Source organism: Bison bison, unplaced genomic scaffold, assembly GCF_000754665.1.
Source record: "Bison bison bison isolate TAMUID 2011002044 unplaced genomic scaffold, Bison_UMD1.0 scf7180017864331, whole genome shotgun sequence".
Classification (NCBI taxonomy): Eukaryota; Metazoa; Chordata; class Mammalia; order Artiodactyla; family Bovidae; genus Bison; species Bison bison.
This window is the reverse complement of record NW_011494903.1, coordinates 1,556,304-1,576,734: the sequence shown is the minus strand read 5'-3', so window position 1 is coordinate 1,576,734 and position 20,431 is coordinate 1,556,304. Positions and strand designations below refer to the sequence as shown.

At 39.4% G+C, this 20,431-nt stretch overlaps 1 protein-coding gene across 1 annotated transcript in view; it reads right to left on the bottom strand.

Moving 5' to 3' along the window:
• The window catches only part of PLCXD3 (phosphatidylinositol-specific phospholipase C, X domain containing 3), a 200,756-nt gene that overhangs the window by 7,567 nt on the left and 172,758 nt on the right, over positions 1-20,431 (bottom strand). The window lies entirely within an intron of this gene.

The following is a 20,431-nucleotide window of genomic DNA, read 5'->3' as shown; positions in this document are numbered from 1 at the left end:
CACTCATTTTCTAGTTTGATATGGTGTGATTGCAAACCCTGGAGAACTATGGGTTAGTGAGGCCAGGGATGAGTATATGCACTTAGCAAACATTTATTACAAACCCACTATTTTCAGGAAATGTGCTAGATATTATAAATGGACATACTAGTGAAACTCCCTGCATTTAAAGAGTGCATAGTTTGGTGGTGGACAGATGGGCAAGGAAGACAATTTTAATATAGTACAATCAGGGCTAATCCTTTAAACTTATTTACTGATCACCTCTTCTATTCCAGACACTGCTGAAGGCACTTGGAAAACTTGAGTGAGCATGGCAGATAAAAATATCCACCTGTGAGGAGCTTACAGTTTAATAAGGAAAGACAAATAATGAATAATAATCATAAATTAATTACACCGTTTGATAGGAAGGAAGAAGTGCTATTAAAATGCAGCTAAAAAGGGAAGATTTGAAGTGTGCAGATAGAGAGGAGTGGAGCAGATTGCAACTTAAAACAGGGTGCTCACACAGGTGCATTGACAAGGGGATATTTGTGCAAGGGTTTGAAGGAGACAAGGGAGTTAGTCACGTAGATAGCCAGGGAAAACATTTCAGCTGCTGCCATAGCCTTAAATGGGTAGCATGAATAAACTTGGTAAAAGAAAGAGGAGACCATTAAAAGATGAAGTTAGAGGAATAATAAGGAAAGGGGGGGCAGATGCTGTATGGCACTGTAGGTTATGACAAGGGTTCTGAGTGTTACTTTGAGTGAAATGGGGAGTCTTTGGAAGATCTTGACCAGAATAGTGTTGTGATCTGACTTAATTATAAAAGATGATTCATTACCACAAGAGCACAGTGGAGAGTCACCTAGCCTCATTTGCAAAATCAGAGAAAACTTTTCAGAAGAGCATTCCCTGAATGTTGAGAGGTTAGGAAGACTTAGCTGGGTGAAGGTGGGAATGGGGGATGGGGGATGATGTGGTGTATTTTCAGACAGAGAAAATAGCATTTCTACATTCATTAACAGGGGTACAGTGTGCTTAGGACTAGGGCATTTGGACAGACAGATCAAGCTATTAATAAGGATGCCATATCCTATGATAGCACATTGAAGAGAAACCACTATGACTTAAGCAGGCAGGAAGGGAGGTTGAGAAAGGGATAAATGAACTGAGGTCTTAGAGATGACAGTGCAATAACAATGAAAGAGTGAGGAAGTCCATGTGAACGTCAAATTCCTGGATGGGATGGAGAGAGAAGGAAAGATACAAAGGTGTGGGTGGAGAGATCGTGATGAAATTAAGAATCTCAAAGAAGCTATAAAATTTAAGGAAGCCTCAAAGTGCTGGAGAAATAAGAAGGGACCAGAAGACAGATGGTTTTCAGACTGTAAATCGACTTAAAGCTGTTAACCAGGGAAACTACATGCTTAGATTTGTGATTCAGAGAGTGTGGTTTGCCTTCAGTGTGAACAAATGAAGAGAAGAAAGCAAGACTAGGATCAGAGCTAACAACCAGAGAGCTGTGAAAGGAATCTAGACCAGAGAGAATGGGAACTTACGTTGCAGTGGCCACAATGAATATATTTGAAAGGAACTAAGGAGAGAAGGTGGCAGTAGTGGTAAAGAACTCACCTGCCAATGCAGGAGACACAGGAGCTGAGGGTTGACCCCTGGGTGAGGAAGATCTCAGGGGGAAATGGAAACCCACACCAGTACTCTTGCCTGGAGCATCCCATGGACGGAGGAGCCTGGTGGTCCATAGTCCATGGGATTGCAAAGAGTTGAACATGACTGAAGTGACTGAAAACACACACACACACACACACACAAGGAGATAAAAGGACAACATTTGACTGGTGTGGGATTGGATATGATGGAGATGAAGAAAGAGGCCATGAATGCTGCCTAGATTTCTAGCAGTATTCTTGCAGGTGAGCATATCATCTACTAATTTTGGAAGGATAGGACTGAGGGCTTCCCAGTGGATGTACGAAGTTCAGTCCAAGACCTGTTGATTCTGAGGTGACTTTGGGACACATGAATTCAGATTTCAATTGATTAAGTACAGGTCTAATATATTCAGGACATAGAGCTGGTCAAGGGCTATCACATAAAAATAAAAGAGCTATGAGAGTGGATAAAATTACCTGGGAAGATTGTATAGAGAAGGATGAGAAGAGAAAATCTGAATATCAGCTACATGGGCAGAAAAGTTGATTCAGTTAAAAAAGGGAGAATTAGGTATAAAAGTAGGATGAAAATCAGGAGCATATTGTGTCATGAAATCAGAAGAAAAGAAAGTCATGCTCCTTTTGGTTTGTGAGGTTGAAGTACAGAATGTAATACAGTGCCTTTATCCAGATCTCATAAAGCACATCTAGCCAAACTTGACCCATCCAGGCAAAACTGAAATAACTGCCTTGGACTACATTAATCCTGCGGGTAGTACCTTAAAAATTCTGATCCATGTTTTCCAGCATTTACCTTTGTTTGTTAGATACAGATAGAGAACCCAAAAAGTGCTTCTAAAAGAGGATAGCGTGGACCCATTGCCATCAGAAAATAGACTGGCAGGTGGAGGAATTTGGTCTTCATAGCAACAGTTTCTGAAGGGAATTCTATCTTGAATTAAAAAACTGTGGATCCCTAGAGCACAGACACAGGGGTATTCAAGTTCATCAGAGAGGCAGATGCCATGGCAGTGTGTGTGCAGCCACTCGGGTTTGAATTCCATTACTTTCTCTTCTGGGCTTGCTTGGACAGATGGCATATCTCTGCTGTGAACACAGTATCACCTCGGTATTTCATAAAAAGCAGACACTCTTTGGAAAAAGTATCAAACCAGTTCATTTCCTGGGAAGATGGTTGCTTAGCAGATACACTCACCTTGAGAGGTGAGAGGTAGTGAAGAGTGAGACTGAGGCCGGTGCCAATTCTGTATTAGCTTTAACCGAGTAGTTGGTTTGCCAGATCCCTAGGGTACTAGGTTATGGAAGGTTCTTGAGCAACAAAATTCCCATCTGAGAACCATGACCATCATGAAAACAGCAACTCAGATGCCTGCTACTACTCTAAGATTGATATTCCTGGGCCTGAATTTAGAATAACTAATTGTTATCCCCATGGAGAGATGTTAGGAGTGCTCTTCTCTGTTTCGCTATAAAATAGATTACTTTGAGGATTGATGAAATATCATTTTGGAATAGCTTGTAGTCCTCAGGTGAAATGAGTTTTACATTTAAAATGCCACTTCTCTGAGTCATGGGAATATTTTTCTTTTTCTGTTCAGATATACTTTTCTCAAGTCATTATGATACCAAAAACAAAATAAGCAATAATACCAAATTGAATCTCAAATACTCAGATGAACTAAAGTAGAATTACGTTAAACAAAAAGACTCAGTGTTCTAGATTAAAACAAACAAATGCTGTTGAAGTTACAATAATTATTTAGAGTGGCATTTCTTAAACTTTTAAAATTCTTTTCCCACCATAGAACCTTTAAAAATATTTTCCTTCCTCACTTTCTTTCTCAATAAAGTTTTTCTTTTATTTTTCTAATTTTATTTTATTTTTAAACTTTACATAGACTTTAAATATGTTTATATATTGTTTGTATATTCCTGTACTTTTTACGTAAAAAGAGCACGTGTTTTATTTGCCCTCCTGAGAATCAATTCTTATATTAGATAAATAAATTGAAAAGCCTACTCTGGTGGTAATAAAATATTGTCTCAAAGCAATAATATTCACTGTATAAGACAAATTGGTTAATAAAGACCTACTATATAGTACAGGGAACTCTGCTCAATACTTAATAATCTAAATGGGAAAAGGATTTGAAAAAGAATAGATGCATGTATCTGTAAGGGCTTCCCAGGTGGCACTAGTGGTAAAGAACCCATCTGCCGATGAGGAGACATATGAAAGACAGGGGTTTGACCCCGGGTCAGGAAGATCCCCTGGAGGAGGGCATGGCAGCCCACTGCAGTATTCTTGCCCGGAGAATCCCATGGACAGAGGAGCCCAGCAGGCCACAGTCCATAGGGGAGCAAAGAGCAGGACATGACTAAAGAGACTTAGCACGCAAATGTGTAACTGAATCACTTTGCTGCTGTAACCTGAAACTAACAAAACATTGTTAATCAACTATACTCCAATATAAAATTTAAGAAAATAATTAAAGAAAAAACAAACTGGTTAAACTTTAATGTTTTAAAATCACCCATTCATTTATCTGGAATTCCCTGATAGCTCATTTGGTAAAGAATCTGCCTATAATGCAGGAGACCTGGGTTCAATTCCTGGGTCAGGAAGATCCACTGGAGAAGGGATAGGCTACCCACTCCAGTATTCTTGTGCTTCCCTTGTGGCTGACCTGGTTAAGAATCTGCCTGCAATGGGGGAGACCTGGGTTCGATCCCTGGGTTGGGAAGATCCCCTGGAGAAAGGAAAGGCTACCCACTCCAGTATTCTGGCCTGGAGAATTCTGTGGACTGTATAGTCCATGGGATTTCAAAGGATCGATCATGACTGAGCCCCTTTCACTTTCATTCATTCATTCAACAAAGATATATTGTACCTGCAGGAGACAGTGTTCTAGGTATAGCTCCTTAGAGCATTTTGGGGTTTGAACCTTTCTCACCTCTCTCTAAGAAAACATTGCTGTAGCCCTGCCCCCACACTCTTCTTCTGCGACTTTTCTACACTGCAGTCACAATAACCTTTCTTAGAACTGAGGGCATTATTCTCCTACATGAACAACTGCAGTCTCCTCTCATCGAGAAGATACACTCAGTTTTGAATCAGTCAGGGTGAGTCCCTGCAGCCTCCTTCACACACTCACCACACACACACCTCTCTTCAGCCTCTGGGCTAATTTATTCTCTGGTAATACTGAAATTCTGTGTTCTCCCAAACACATCCTGTGGTTTCATGCCTCAGTTTTTTTTTCAAGACTTCTATCTATATGAAATACCATTCCTTCTTCAGTACCCTTCCTGGTCTAACTTCCACTTGCCCTTCAAGACTTGGCTGAGGCAGTATTTCCATCCTTTCAGTTCAAATCTGGGTGAAGAGCTCTCTCTTCTTGATGCTTTATACTCCTCAAGCACAGTCTCTAACTATACATTGCACATGGCATTCAGATTTTCCACTTCCATGCCTATTTCTAGCAGTGTGTGCACCCTTTTCAAAAAACAAAAATCATATTGTAGTCATCAATAGATCCTCTGTACCTACCACAATCCCTGGAACCCAAAAGGAAAATAGCACATTTATTGAACTCATATATTGAACTAGAAATCCTGGTCCCAGCTTCTCAAAGTCCAACAAGCAAAGTGGAGGTGAACCAATCATGATAATACAATATGGCACAACAGACATGAGCATAGGAGCCTATGGGAGCATGTAGGTAAAATAATTTATTTCACTTGGGAGAAATTTAAGGAATGCATCACAAAATAGGTGACATGTTGAGCTTGGTCAAGACTCTTTAGATAAAGAAGCCAAGTATTTCAAGAAAAAGGAACAGCACACGCAGTCGAACATGGACTGTAGAGTAGATCACCAGAACCTACTTGTGTAACTCAAACTTTGTACGTTTTAATCATTACTTCATTTCTCCGTCTCTCCAGCTCCTGGTAAACACCATTCTATTCTCTGCTTCTATGAAACTGACTATTTTTTGATTCCACATAGAAATGAGATTATACAGTATTTATCTTTCTGTGTCTGGCTTATTTCACTTAGCATAATGCGTTCCTAACAAATAAGTACTGTATCCTAAAATTTGCTAAGAAGGTAGATTCTATGTTAAGTACTCTTACCACACATATATATAAACAATAATAAAAATAATAAAGGGTGCAGGAGGAAATTTTGAGAGGGGATGGGTATGTTTATGGCCTTAATGGTGATGGTTTCATGGGTATACATACTTATCTCCAAACTCATTGAGTTATATACATTAAATATGTATACCAATTTTATCTGTCTATCAGACCTCGATAAAGTGTTTTGTTTTTTTTTTAAGTATATGGGTATGAAAGAGATGGCATGATTAAGAAGGATGAGGTGACCAGAGAGTAGGTGCCATGGTGTGGGGACACTAGAGGGGTGACTGGAGAAGGGGAAGAACAGGAAGGTGTTTGGGCGAGATAGTTAGGGCCTCCTTTGACCTGTGGAGTCAGAGCTTCCTCTTACATGCTCTCAGGTTTGTTCTTGATTTCGTCCAAAGAAGAGTTCTTTGATTTTCTCATGCAAAGAAGAATCTAATATTAATTCCATAGTAAGTCTACTGCCTAATGACACTGAAACTAGTATTCAAGACCTCAGGAAGTTTCCTTAGGAAGTTCTCAGATTGCTATGAGATTTTAAAAAGCCCTCATTCACTCATTCATTCATTAATTCACATTAGCTCCACCATTATAAGCAAAAAGTTGCTAGCAGAAATTTGAATAGCATTCACTAATATTATGAATGAAAATATTTCTTAGTCAAATTATGCAGCCTGAAGAGATGACTAAATTCTCTTTGAATCTGTATGTTAATATTTCAGGATCTATTTATGGAATAGTCTCTTTTGGTTTCCTATAGTCACATAGAAAAATGTGACTATGCAGATATTGCAGTGCTGTCTTTTAAATGCCTCTCTTTTTCTTAATCTCTCATTTTCATTAGATTCTGGATTTATACTGTGGATTTACACTGCTTATTCACAAGGCCTCACTGACTACCAGGAGAATCACATCACTTCAAGATAAATAAAAATATAAATAAAATCATAGTCCTAATGTTAAACATAGAGCCAGAGCATTTCTGCTCAAGTCTCAGCATCAGCATTAATTATAAGCAAGTTGATTAACACTCTAAGCCTCAGTTTTACCATCTATCAAATGGGCATATTAATGAGGATTAAAGTAGTTAGTGCATATAAAGCGCTTAGATGAATGCCTAGCTCTCTATAAGTGGCCATGTGTTGAATATTCCACAGAATTACAACCAAGGAAATGCTCTGCTCCAGAGTCTCAAAGAAAGAAGTCAGCAGGGAATTCTGAGAGCAGCATTCAGCCACAGTACAGGGGGATGTAAAAATGAGCCTATGGGATTTTTTCCCCCCAACATTCACCTTTTTCTAACAATGACAGAAAGCAGGTGGGGGAGATGGCCTGGTGTAAAAGGGCAAGACTGGTGATGAGACTTGAGGAAAGTATCCTTGGAAGTGCTTTCTTTGGGGCACACAATTATAGGAAAAAAACAAAGTACACTTTCCCCATCATAGATTCTAATTTAGGTTAGCAAAAGAACAGATCCAGAACCAAAATTTGGTACAGGAAGCCTCACGGCTCTTCTCCGGAATATGGAGCTCTCCTGAGGAAAGGCATCTTCAAACAGATTGCAGGCTCCTTAGAAACAGGCAAGTCTACAGGAATCAGAAAACCTTCCTCCAAGGAAGCAATGGGAGGAGAGCGAGGTGGGAGCCAGAGGTCTTCTGATGTGCTGGCTTTGAGAACTGATTTTGAAAAGACTTAAAGGAAAAAATAAAGAAATTGGAGGTGCTAAGTTCAGTAACCCTCGATGTGCTGACCTTGTCTTATTAATTCATGTGAGCTTCCTATTTAGGGTGCTTCAATCACTGCTTTTAGCACAAAGATAAAAATTCTTAACTGTTCTATTGGCCCTGAACAATGGCCGGCTGCTCCTGTGCTTTCATTTCTGTCACTCTTCCCCCCACGGAATTCTAGACACATCCTCAGTTTTGCTTATCTTGACCAGACTAATTTTCCCCAGGGAATTTTGTAAATGCTGTTTGATTGTTGTTAGTTTGCTATTTTTTTTTTTTCACCAAGAATACCTTATCTTTCCTGCCTCTTCACTTGATCAACTCACTCACTTCTCTTTCAGGAGATAGTTTAAATGTCACTGTTTCAAAGCACTAGACAAAATTGTAATTATATTTATGTGTTTGATCAGTACCTCTCTCCAATTAGACAGCAATGACTTTGAGGACAAAGATTCTCTGTTTTCCTACTGTTTTAGCCCAAGAGCTTAGCATAGCACCTGGCATAGACTAAGTACTCAATAAATACATATTGAATAATAGGTTTTATTTTTAGAAATATCTTTCAAAGGATAAAGTTTATTAGAATTAAACTTAATCAGATTTCTTTATGTACTATCAATTTATTATTAAATTATTAGTTTTAATTTCTTATCATTTAATTAGATTTAAATGTGTTAGGAATCCATGTCAAATTCATATTCAAGTGTGTGTGTGTGCGTGTGTGTGTGTGTATGTGTATACATAATACTTTTACAACAAATGCATTTTATATATACTACTCCTCTAAATTCTCTAAACTTCTGTATTTTGTGGTTATGAATGAACAATTGTGGATAATAAAACACATGCATCTTTCAGTGAATTTTATTAGAATATATTTAAGTTTCAATGAAATGTTTCTTTTGTTGGAATGAATAGAATCTCTGAATTAAATTATTAATTTTTACAGAAAGTACAGGAAATGGCAACCCATTCCAGTATTCTTGCCTGGAGAATTTTGTGGACAGAGGAGTTTGGATGGCTACTGGCCATGGGGTTGAAAAGAGTCAGACACAACTGAGTGACTCACACACACACACACACACACACACACACACACACACACACACCATTTTTACAGAACTCTCTGATGCCCTTGGAAATAAAGATTACAATGAAAATGTCAGAGCCTTGTTACTGCCTTTCCCAAACCCAGCCTCTGCTGAGAAACGGAGCCTCCCTGATCTGCAAAATTTAAAATAATGATAACAGGTCTTTCTTCCCCTGGGCAACTGAGTCACCCAGGACCAACTAATTAAAATCAAGTCGGACATATTTTAAAATGTGATTTCTTGTCATTCTGGCCATTTCTAAAAGCTTAGAAATTTCACTTGAAAATGTAAAGAGAAAGATGAAACAAAAATAAACTCTTTCCCCAAAAGGTTGGCATTTCATGCACTGAATCATACAGTGATAAAAGGCAAGGCCTTTGCATCTGTAGGTTTAAATCCCAGACAGGGCTTCAAAACAACCTCAGGTAGACATTTCATGCAAAGACAGGAACAATAAAGGACAGAACTGGTATGAACCTAACAGAAGCAGAAGATAATAAGACGAGATGGCAAGAACACACCGAAGAACTATATAGAAAAGATTTTAATGACTCAGATAACCACGATGGTGTGATCACTCACCTAGAATCAGAAACCCTGAAGTGGGAAGTCAAGTGGGCCTTAGGAAGCATCACTACAAACAAAGCTAGTGGATGTGATAGAATTCCAGCTGAGCTATTTCAAATCCTAAAAGATGATGCTGTGAAAGTGCTGCACTCAATATGCCACCAAATTTGGAAAACTCAGCAGTGGCCACAGGACTGGAAAAGGTCAGTTTTCATTCCAATCCCAAAGAAAGGCAACACCAAAGAATGTTCGAACTACTGCACAATGGCACTCATCTCATTCGCTAGCAAAGTAATGCTCAAAATTCTCCAAGCCAGGCTTCAACAGTATGTGAACTGAAAACTTCCAGATGTTCAAGCTGGATTTAGAAAAGGCAGAGATCAAATTGTCATTATCTGTTGGATCATTGAAAAAGCAAAAGAGTTCCAGAAAAACATCTACTTCTGCATTATTGATATGCCAAAGCCTTTGACTGTGTGGATCACAACAAACTGGAAAATTCTTGAAGAGATGGGAATACCACCTTACCTCACTCCTGAGAAATCTGTATGCAGGTCAAGAAGCAACAGTTAGAACTGGACATGGAACAACAGACTGGTTCCAAATTGGGAAAGGAGTATGTCCAGGCTGTATATTGTCACCCTATTTATTTAACTTCTATGCAGATTCCCTGGGTCGGGAAGATCCCCTGGAAAAGGAAATGGCAACCCATTCCAGCACTCTTGCCTGGAAAATGTTATGGCCAGAGGAGTCTGGTAGGCTACAGTCCATGGGGTCGCAAAGAGTCAGACACAACTGAGCGACTGAACTGAAGTGAGACAGACAGGTGTGTCTCAGAGACGGTAACCTGCATGAAGAGCACATGAGCTGCTATCACCCAGGAATATTGGAGGACTGAGTGACCCTCGCCTTCACCCTAACCATTCAAGCTGCTTCCAGTTTTCAAAGGGACAGATTCCAAGTCCTCAGGAAGACAGGGGAACCATCTCCCCTTCCTCCCTTGCCTGGAGGCTTGTTAGTTTAATTTGATTTTGTGTTTGTTTAACAAAAAGTAATGCAGTCAAATCAAAGCAAAAGATGCCATCCGTTTCGTTTGATGATGGCAACTTTTTTTATTGTAGCAGGGAAGAAAACCGTTAAAAAGCCATTTTCAATTAAAATAAGATCATATAAACCGCAAGAAGAAGGGCGTTTAGAGTTCCCAAAGTGTGCTGTGTCCTCAGGAGCATCGTTCACTCCAGTCCCTGTTTCAGAAGGAGTCATAAACCAGAAAAACGAATGTGAGCACGGTCAGCCCTCAGTGGAGCCCCAGCTGCCAGGGGACTATTCTGTCTGCTGATTTTCTAAAGGAGAGAAGGAAGAAAGGAAGCTTTGTACACTCTAAACAAAGAGTCCCTTAAGTGTATTGACAAGATTTAGATTGCCAGGAGGCAGATAGTGGGTTTTCTTTCAAGGGTAGTATTTCAATATAATGAAGACTTGTGTGTGGGATCAAGTGTTCTCACCTCACAGACTCTTCCTGGGAACCACATAGCCCCTCATTCAACGCCAGTGCTTGGGGAATTCAGGGACTCAAAGCTCAGAAGAGATTTACTTTATTCAAAGTTTACAGTTTCTATTTATTGGCACCCGCCTGTCCTTTCTCCCCTTTGGAAAGATTTCCATTTGCTAAGAAAAAGCTGCAGCTGCATTTGTGCAGAAAGGAAGTTTTAGCGTTTCTGATTTTGCCTGGAACAAATACATCAAGGACTATCTAGGTTTATCCCTTCACTCTCAACCATTCCCGACTTGGGATTCCAGGATCTCAGGATAGCAGAGATAGTAATGTCAAAAGCCACGAAAGAAATTGGTCACCCATGAACTGTGGTCACACACATTCACTGAAATGTTGCCCTTTTCTATTGGCAAAATCATTTTATCAGTTCAGATTTACTATTGACTATTTGTGGTTTATTGGAAGTTCTAGTGGAATTCTGCATGCTTTTAACAATGGAGATATGTTATTAGTCATAAAATGTACATTTATTAAGAGAAGATGGTCTCTGTGAGGGGAAATGGTATACAAGACTATTTTCTAAAATTGAAGTGTAGCTGATGTATAATATTATATAAGTTACAGGTGTACAATATAGTGATTCACAGTTTTTCAAGGTTATACTCCATTTACGGTGGTGGTTTAGTCACTAAGTCATTTCCAACTCTTGCGACCCCCTGGACTGTAGCCCTCCAGGCTTCTCTGCCCCCGGGATTTCCCAGGCAAGAGTACTGGGTTCAGTTTCCATTTCCTTCTCCAGGGAACCGTCCCAACCCAGGGGTCAAACCCACATTTCCTGCATTGCAGGTGGATTCTTTAACTGAGCCACCAGGGAAGCCCATCCTCCATTTATAGTTATTATTAAACAATGGCTGCATTTCCTGTGTCATACAATATATCCTTGTAGCTTATATTATACATAGTAGTTTGTCCTTCTTACTCTCCCACCTCTATATTGCTCCTCTCCCCTTACTTCTCCCCACTGGTAGCCACTAGTCTGTTCTCTGTATCTGTGAGTCTGCTCCTTTTTTATTATATCAAGTAACTTGTGTTTTTTAGATTCTATATATGAATGAAATCTTACAGTATTTGTCTTTCTTTGTTTTATTTACCTCACTTAGCACAATACTCTGTAAGTCCATTCATGTTGTTGCAAATGGAAAAAATTGCATTCTTTTTCATGGCCAAGTAGTGTTTAGTTCAACCAAAAAGGACAGAAATGGAAAGGACCTAACTGAAGCAGAAGATATTAACAAGGGGTGGCAAGAATACACAGAAGAATTATACAAAAAAGGCCTTAATAACATGGATAACCATGATGATGTGGTCATTCACTTAGATCCAGACATCCTGGAGTCTGAAGTCAAGTGGACCTTAGGAAGCATTACTATGAATCAAGCTAATGGAGGTGATGGAATTCTAGTTGAGCTATTTCAAATCCTAAAAAATAATGCTGTGAAAGTTCTGCACTCAATATGCCATCACATTTGGAAAATTCAGCAGTGGCCACAGAGCTGGAAAATGTCAGTTTTCATTCCAACCTCAAAGAAGGGCAATGCCAAAGAATGTTCAAACTATTATACAATTGCACTCACTTCACATGCTAGCAAGGTAATTCTCAAAATCCTTCAAACTAGGCTTCAAAAGTACATGAACTGAGATCTTCCAAATGTTCAAGCTGGATTTAGAAAAGGCAGAGGAACCAGAGATCAAATTGCCAACATTCACTGGATCCTAGAAAAAGCAAGATTATTCCAGATAAACATCTACTTCTGCTTCATTGATGATGCTAAAGCCTTTGACTGTGTGGATCACAACAAACTGTGGAAAATTCTTCAAGAGATGGGAATACCAGGCCCCCTTACTTGCCTCCTGAGAAATCTGTGTGAAAGTCAAGAAGCAATAGTTAGAACTGGACATGGAACAATAAACTTGTTCAAAAGTGGGAAAGGAGTATATCAAGGCTGAATATTATGACCCTGCTTATTTAATTTCTATGCAGAGTATATCATGCAAAATGCTGGGCTGGATGACTCACAAGCTGGAATCAAGATTGCCAGAAGAAACATTAACAACCTCAGATTTGCAGATGATACGACTCTAATGGCAGAGAGTGAAGAGGGACTAGGGAGCCTCTTGATGAGGGTGAGAGAGGTGAGTGAAAAAGCTGGCTTGAAACTTAACATTCTAAAAATGAGGATCATGCCACCCAGTCCCATAACTTCATGGCAAATAGAAGGGGGAAAAGTGGAAGTAGTGACAGATTTTCTTTTCTTGGGCTCCAAAATCACTGCAGAGGGCCACTGCAGCCATGAAATTAAAAGATGCTTGCTCCTTGGAAGGAAAGCTATGACAAACTTAGACAGTATATTAAAAAGTAGAGACATCACTTTGCCAACAAAAGTCTGTCTCATCAAAGATATGGTTTTTCCAGTAGTCATGTGTGGACATGAGAACTGGACATAAAGAAGGCTGAGTGCCAAAGAATTGACGCTTTTGAATTGTGGTGCTGTAGAAGACTCTTGAGAGTTCCTTGGACTGCATGGAGATCAAACTAGTCAATTCTAAAGGAAATTCAATCCTGAATATTCACTGGAAGGACTGATGCTGAAGCTGAATATCCAATACTTTGGCCACCTGAAAGAAAATGCTGCCTCACTAGAAAAGACCCTGATGCTGTGAAAGACTGAGGGCAGAAGGAGAAGGGGGTGACAGAGGATGAGATGGTTGGATGCCATCACTGACTCAATGGACTTGAGTTTTAGCAAACTCTGGGAGATAGTGAAGGACAAGGAAGCCTGGCTTGCTGCAGTCGATGGGATCACAAACAGTTGGACAAGATTTAGGGACTGAACAACAACAATGACATATTCCATTGAATATACACCACATCTTCTTTATCCATCCATCTGTAGAGATTCTTGATGATGAAGTCCTCATTATGTTCATATATTCCCTCTCAGTTTTAATAAATTTTACTGGGTACCAAGCATGTGGCATTTGCTGAGGTGGGTACAGGGATGAAACCAACATGGTCCCTGCCTTAATTATGGGACTAATTCTGGAAATACTTGAATTGTTATGAATAGAAATTGCTTAATTGCTCTGAATAGACTTGCATGAAAACATTGGACAATAATGTCCATGTAGCCTTGTTCAGCCTCATGAACTGGCTGCTGGCCTGTTTCTTAGCACACTTTACAATTCCAAATGGAAATAGTTTATGGAATCTTATAAATTCATAAGGCTAAGTAAACTCTACTCTTTAAGGATTCATAAGTGAGTTAACTGAGTATTTATCAAGTTTTGATGCTGCTGCTGCTAAGTCACTTCAGTCGCGTCCAACTCTGTGAGACCCCATAGATAGCAGCCCACCAGGCTCCTCCATCCCTGGGACTCTCCAGGCAAGAATGCTGAAGTGGGTTGCCATTTCCTTCTCCAATGAAAATGAAGAGTGAAAGTGAAGTTGCTCAGTCGTGCTGACTCTTAGCAACCCCATGGACTGTAGCCTACCAGGCTCCTCAGTCCATGGGGACCCTCCACGCAAGAGTACTGGAGTGGGTTGCCATTTCCCTCTCCTCAAGTTTTGATGAACTGCCTATAATCAATATAGTGGCAGTAGAAAGAATAAGAGCTTTAGAATTAGAGCCTTGTTTGAGTTACTAATAATATGTGACCTTGAGAAAGGCTGTGTAATCTCCTGATGCTCAATTTCTTCACTGCAAATGGTATAATTTGTATATGTATATATGTATATGTATTATATATACATAATTTGTATTATGTATATATTTACATACATAAAAATGGTATGTAAATCCTAGGATTTTCACAAGAATAAAACAAAGCAATACAAGATGGACAGGTGGTAGAAAATAGACATTAAGAGAGAGGACTTTGAAGAAGACTGAGTTCATATCCTGACACTCTCACTTCCATTTGTGTAACTTTAGTCAAGTCACCTAAACTTTTCTAGCTTCAGCTTCCTCATTTGTGAAAGGGAATGAAAAGAGTAAATTAAGTGAAAGTGTTAGTCACTTAGTCGTGTCTGACTCTTTGTGACCCTATTTTCTTTGTAACCTACCAGGCTCCTCTGTCCATGGGATTTTCCAGACAAGAATACTGGAGTGGGTTGCCATTTCCTTCTCCAAGAAGCATAAATTAATGTGGAGGTTAAATAGAACAACATTAAAAAAACATTTAATATAATACTTGAGATATAAGAACTCAATAAATGACGGCTGTTACTGTATTCTTAGTGTTCATGCTTGAAGTAACTAGTACATTGTAGACTGTAAATAAAAGTTAGCAAACTGCATTTTTCCTACATTTAGATTATCGAAGGCAAATGACTGGAAAAGTTAATAGATGTGTGGTGCCTGTTGTGAAGAGTTGCCCAGAAACTCCTTTTCAGACTGAGAGTACTCATTTCAACAAGTGCTAGGAATGTTGTTTACTATCAGCTCTCAGCTGAGTTTCTGCCTGAGAATTGCCCGCTGCTAAAGAGTTAATCATACCAGTCAAGGTCACACACCACTCTCTGGGGACAAGCAGCATCTAAGGACTGATCTTTGGGAAGGGTGCAATATAAGCACTTGCCTCAAGGCAGGACAACTCAGAAGGTTCATCCCAGCTCCAGAGCTTCCTATAGGCTTGGCTAAGACCTTGTGGTGACTGTATCAAAGCCCAGCTCTCCGTCTACTCAATCCTCTTCCCTTCACTTGCCCATAGGGATGGATTCCGAGAGAACTCCAGAATAAAAATGCACACAAATCTCAGAGAATTAGGGTCTATTTCTTGGGAAATTTAATCTCTAAGTCTACAATTTAGGTGGCAAGAAATTCTGGAATCAGTAGACTCTCACCCAAATAAGAATCAGGAATAGACTTGGGTAACCTTAAGGAGAGAGAGAAACTAAAATCACATTTCCACTTCTCTCAAGCCAACAGGGTAGCTCTTAGGCTGGTTTGAGGGTAGTTTTTTTGGAGGCAGTGTGGGAGAGGATCATCTCAGGAAAGCTTCCTTTGTGCTTAGGGCCACGTACTGTGCACAGCCATGTGGAACCTTTATATCCTCTGGCACAGCAGAAAGGCCCCAAGTCTAGACTACTTATAAATAGTGCCCACAGAGTCTTACATCAGTCACCTGTTAGGATTTCCCTCTGGATACCATTATGCTAAGAATAATGTATCAAAAGCTCAGAAGATCTAAACTCACTTCTAAAGAAAACAATTGTTATGGTCAGTCTAATGGGAGAGTTTTTCAAGTCCAAATTGCCCAGCAGAAGCTGGGGTGGGGGGAAACCTGGTATTTATTACATTATTGCAGCCTTTTGTATATTGTACTTTGTGCATCTCCCTGACATGCTCTTTCAAAGATGAATGTAGCTTCCAAATCAGATGTTCAATTCTTTTTTAAGTCAAATTCAGAGATTTTTCATTCCTTAGAGAAAATGCGAACAGGCAGAATGAACACAAACAGAATTTAATTTGATCATAATATCACAGGTGCTAATGTGTCAGTGTGCCTATGGACCCATGTAATCATGCATAATTATGAGGGGGTGATTTCTTTGGCCTTTCCCTTTTAATCGGTGACAACTGCAGGTGCAAAGGGTAGAGGAATATGTCATTTGTTCTGCAAAAGAATAAGATTCATTATGCTGTTAATTCTATAATTTCCTCCTGACAGTGGTCTTACAAAGTCAGAGTCTTTTAATAGTACCAAAAGAGTGCAAAATCTTGAGTCAATTAGTCTGAGAAGAGTGTTTTCCATTGTTATCTATTGGTTATGCTTTTGGGAAACTGTGTTACCTGACACTTTAAAAATACTCTGCTTTAGTATTCTTTCACAACATGGAAAATTCCTAGGAATTTAATAACATACAATGAATATTGCCAAACCATATTGGTGCCATATATGCATCTTATTTGTTAATGTACTGCCCTTTTCCTTGTATATTTCCTCTTTGCCACATTTAGAAAAGCACCAGAGGATATCCAGTTTGAAAATATCCTTAAGATGTTCATAATCAGTGACTACATTCTCTAAAAATGTTACCCCGAGTTCCATGCTACAATACTGCATAAGCTAAATGAAAGACATTCCTAAGACAAATAAATACTCTTTTGGTAGAATAAATTTAGGTAATATTAAAGCCTCTTTGATGTTCACAATAGACAGAGTAGCATATTAAGCATATTACCATACTAAGGACATGGAGATGTTATTGAAATAAGAATGTATTTCCCTATTATCAAAGTGGCATTTTCCAAACTTATTTGACCCAAGAATAGTCTCAAAACTATTAACACACAGGCATGCACACACAAACACACCTTTTTCGTTTCTTCCCACAAACTATCAAGAGACATCTATCATTCCCAGTGTTCTACAAAACACTGTTCTGGAATTATTGTAGGAGAGCATGCTTTTCAAAGGCTCAAGTCTGCCGTATATTTCAGGGGCTTGAAATTCTCACAGCCTCTTTTAAGTCAAACCCTTCCATCTTTGGCCTGCTCCCACTATTAGAATTCTTTCTGACCACCCACTAGTCTTTCTTCGGTTCACCCAGCACAAGATTATCCCTCTGTGATGCGGTATTCCTTTAAATATTTGCAAATGATTGGGATCCTCCTGCCCGACTATCTGCATCTGCCCTTCTCCATCTTTAACATCTCATTTTCCTTCCTTTAGATGATCAGTTAAGAACTTTCTTATGGTCCTTTCACTCCCTTCTGAACATTTCACTTTGTCTATACTCCCTCCAAAAAGGTTCCTCTGGAAAATCATGCAATTTTCTAACTTGGGTAGAGAGTATCACAGGTATCTCCACCCTTATTCTGGGTACTATGGCTCTCTTATTACCACCTAAGATTCTTTTGACTATTTCTCTATTCATGTTTCCCAGTCATTCCATCATTATCTTTTGGGAATTCTTTAACAGCTTCTTCTGAAGCAAGCAGGAATGTATTAGGCAGTACCCCTCAAGCTCTACTTCTAGAAGAGTCAACACCAGCTTGTTTTCTTATGTATTCTTCTTCCTCTTGAGTTCAAGAAATCTCTCTGTCACCAAAAAAGATACCAAGTGTGCATGAGGTATGGTCCCACTAGAAATGTAAGAAAAGCCTTCAAGAGTTGTCTGAGACTAGATGGTGCTGGAGACTAAAGTAATGCAGCAGATGAGAAATATGGAAGTCTGGATTTTCTAGGAAGTAGCTCCAGCTGGCAGTAGCAATGTGTTGTTAGGGGATGTTAGACATCCAGGTGAGTCTCCTCTGGGTTGTTTTAGAGTAAGGATGGAATGAATACACAGAAATGTATTTTTCTCTGAAACTTGAAGTCATGTATGCATGTAAATATTGGGCCATGTAATTTATCTTACTGCCTGTTTGAATCTGCACTTAGTGAGTACAGAAGCAGGGTCTGGTCAAGTGACATAATGACAATAATGCTGCCCTTCCTCACTGCGGTTTTAATTAAGTCATTAATTACCTAGCTATTGATTCTAAAGTCATTGAGCATAGAATGCACCACATAGGGGAGCATTATTTGCAACTGTGTCTGGTTATATTTTAGGGCAGCGTTTGACACTGTGGTCCTAAAAGCACTTGCTATGCTTTTTTTTCTTAATTAAAATCTCCCTCACATTTATCTATAATGCAATCAAAATAATTCCTAGAAAGGTGAAATGAAATGCTCCCTCATGGCAGACCATATCCAGTCCTGGATGATCTCATGGGAGGTTTTCAGGGTTAGGTCTTTACAAGTTGTTATAGGATTGCTTCTGACTGGAATAGAAGGAAAATCGCTGGCCATAAGGCAGGCCAAAGGAGCCTTCAGGTGGGCACATGTAGAGCTGTTGGAAATTCAGAAAAGAGGCTCTGGTGTGTGTGTGCATGTGTTTTCTGGAACCTCAAGTTCCAAAATTCTATAAAATCACATGTACAATTGCATTAACTGCATGTTTTTATATAGATGCTGCTCTCCTAAATCCTTCTGTCAGCAGTACCTCTGTGAGATATCAATAATAAGATACAGAGACTTCCCTGGTGCTCCGGGGGCTAAGACTCCATTTCAATACCTGGTCAGGGGACTAGATCCAACATGCTGCAACTAAGAGTTTGCATGCCGTGACTAAGACCCAACAGCCAAATAAAGAAATAGCCAAGTAAATAAATACTAAAAGTAGAAGTAGACTCATTCAGAGAATGCAATGACCAGCAGGCACCACAGTCAATCTTACATCAAGGTATTTGCCTGCAACTGAATTTTGAAAATGACTGCACAGTGTCCTGAAAACAGATGACATGATCTTATGAAACAACTCAATTAAATAAATAATATACTGAAATATCAAAATTACCCTAGAGGCAACAAAATATATGATATATAATTGATAGTACATATCAATTATCTGAAAGTCATAAAATCACATGAATGCCAAATGTTCTCAGTCTCTCAGTTCTAGGCTAGAAGTACAAAGATTGAATGTATTGTTTTCTACTCTAGACTGGGAACTTGTCTTTCAAACAACTGGAGTCCAAATTTGAAAAGGAACCCACAAAGGAAAGTCACTGGGAAACTGGACAGAAGTCCCTGCAATGGGCACTGTCTCAGAGGGCTCTATGGGCCAGCTGCTCCTCAGGGTTGTGAGCCCTGCCCTCGGGGGACAGGCTAAGACAGAGTAGAATCTTCTCCAAGGTGTAAAAATCTCTCTGATAGGGAACTGTTTCAGAGGGCCAGTGCTATTTTAAGTTAAAGAATTAATGAATACTTTTCAACTAAAAGTTGAAATCTGTTGGAAAGAACCTAAAGAATGTTGCTTCTAATTTTATTAGGAATTCATGTCTCACTGGAAGTCATTAAATAGAAATTAATTGAAAATATCTTCAAATGTGTGGCTTTCATAGCCACTAATAATAGAATATAGTTTATAACAGGTTTTATTCCTGGTATTCAGTTCCTTTTTAGGGGATGAAAAGGGTTTGCTATTTAAAAAACAAACAGAAACCTTCGATAATATCCACCAAAGTAAGGCATTTTACATAAATGTAAAAGGTGCTGCTGCTAAAATACTCCCCGTTTTTGAATGACACTCATTACTATTTTCATAAAGGTCCATAATGATGATTTACTTTGGTGGCTCAGTGGTAAAGAATCTGCCTGGCAATGCAGAAGATACAGGAGACTCCGGTTCAGTCCCTGGGTTGGGAAAATCCCCTGGAGAAGGAAATGGCAACCCACTCCAGTAGTCTTTTCTGGGAAATCCCATGAACAGAGGAGCCTAGTAGACTATGGGGTTTCAAATTACATGTCCATAGGATTGCAGAGTCGAACACGACTATGCATGCCTGCTGATCTATGTCTCAGCTACATTATATGATTACATCTAGCAGAATTGAGTGGAAAACAAAATCATGAAGATTGACTTGAGAATTGTAAATCTTTGATCCTCAACCTGGTTCTACTACTAAAGGCTATCCATGAAAGACAACAGCATCAATTTCACATCTCTCGTCTCTGACATGGAGAAGGCAATGGCGACCCACTCCAGTACTCTTGCCTGGAAAATCTCATGGATGGAGGAGCCTGGCGGGCTGTGGTCCATGGGGTTGCGAAGAGTCGCACACGACTGAGTGACTTCACTTTCACTTTTCACTTTCATGCATTGGAGAAGGAAATGGC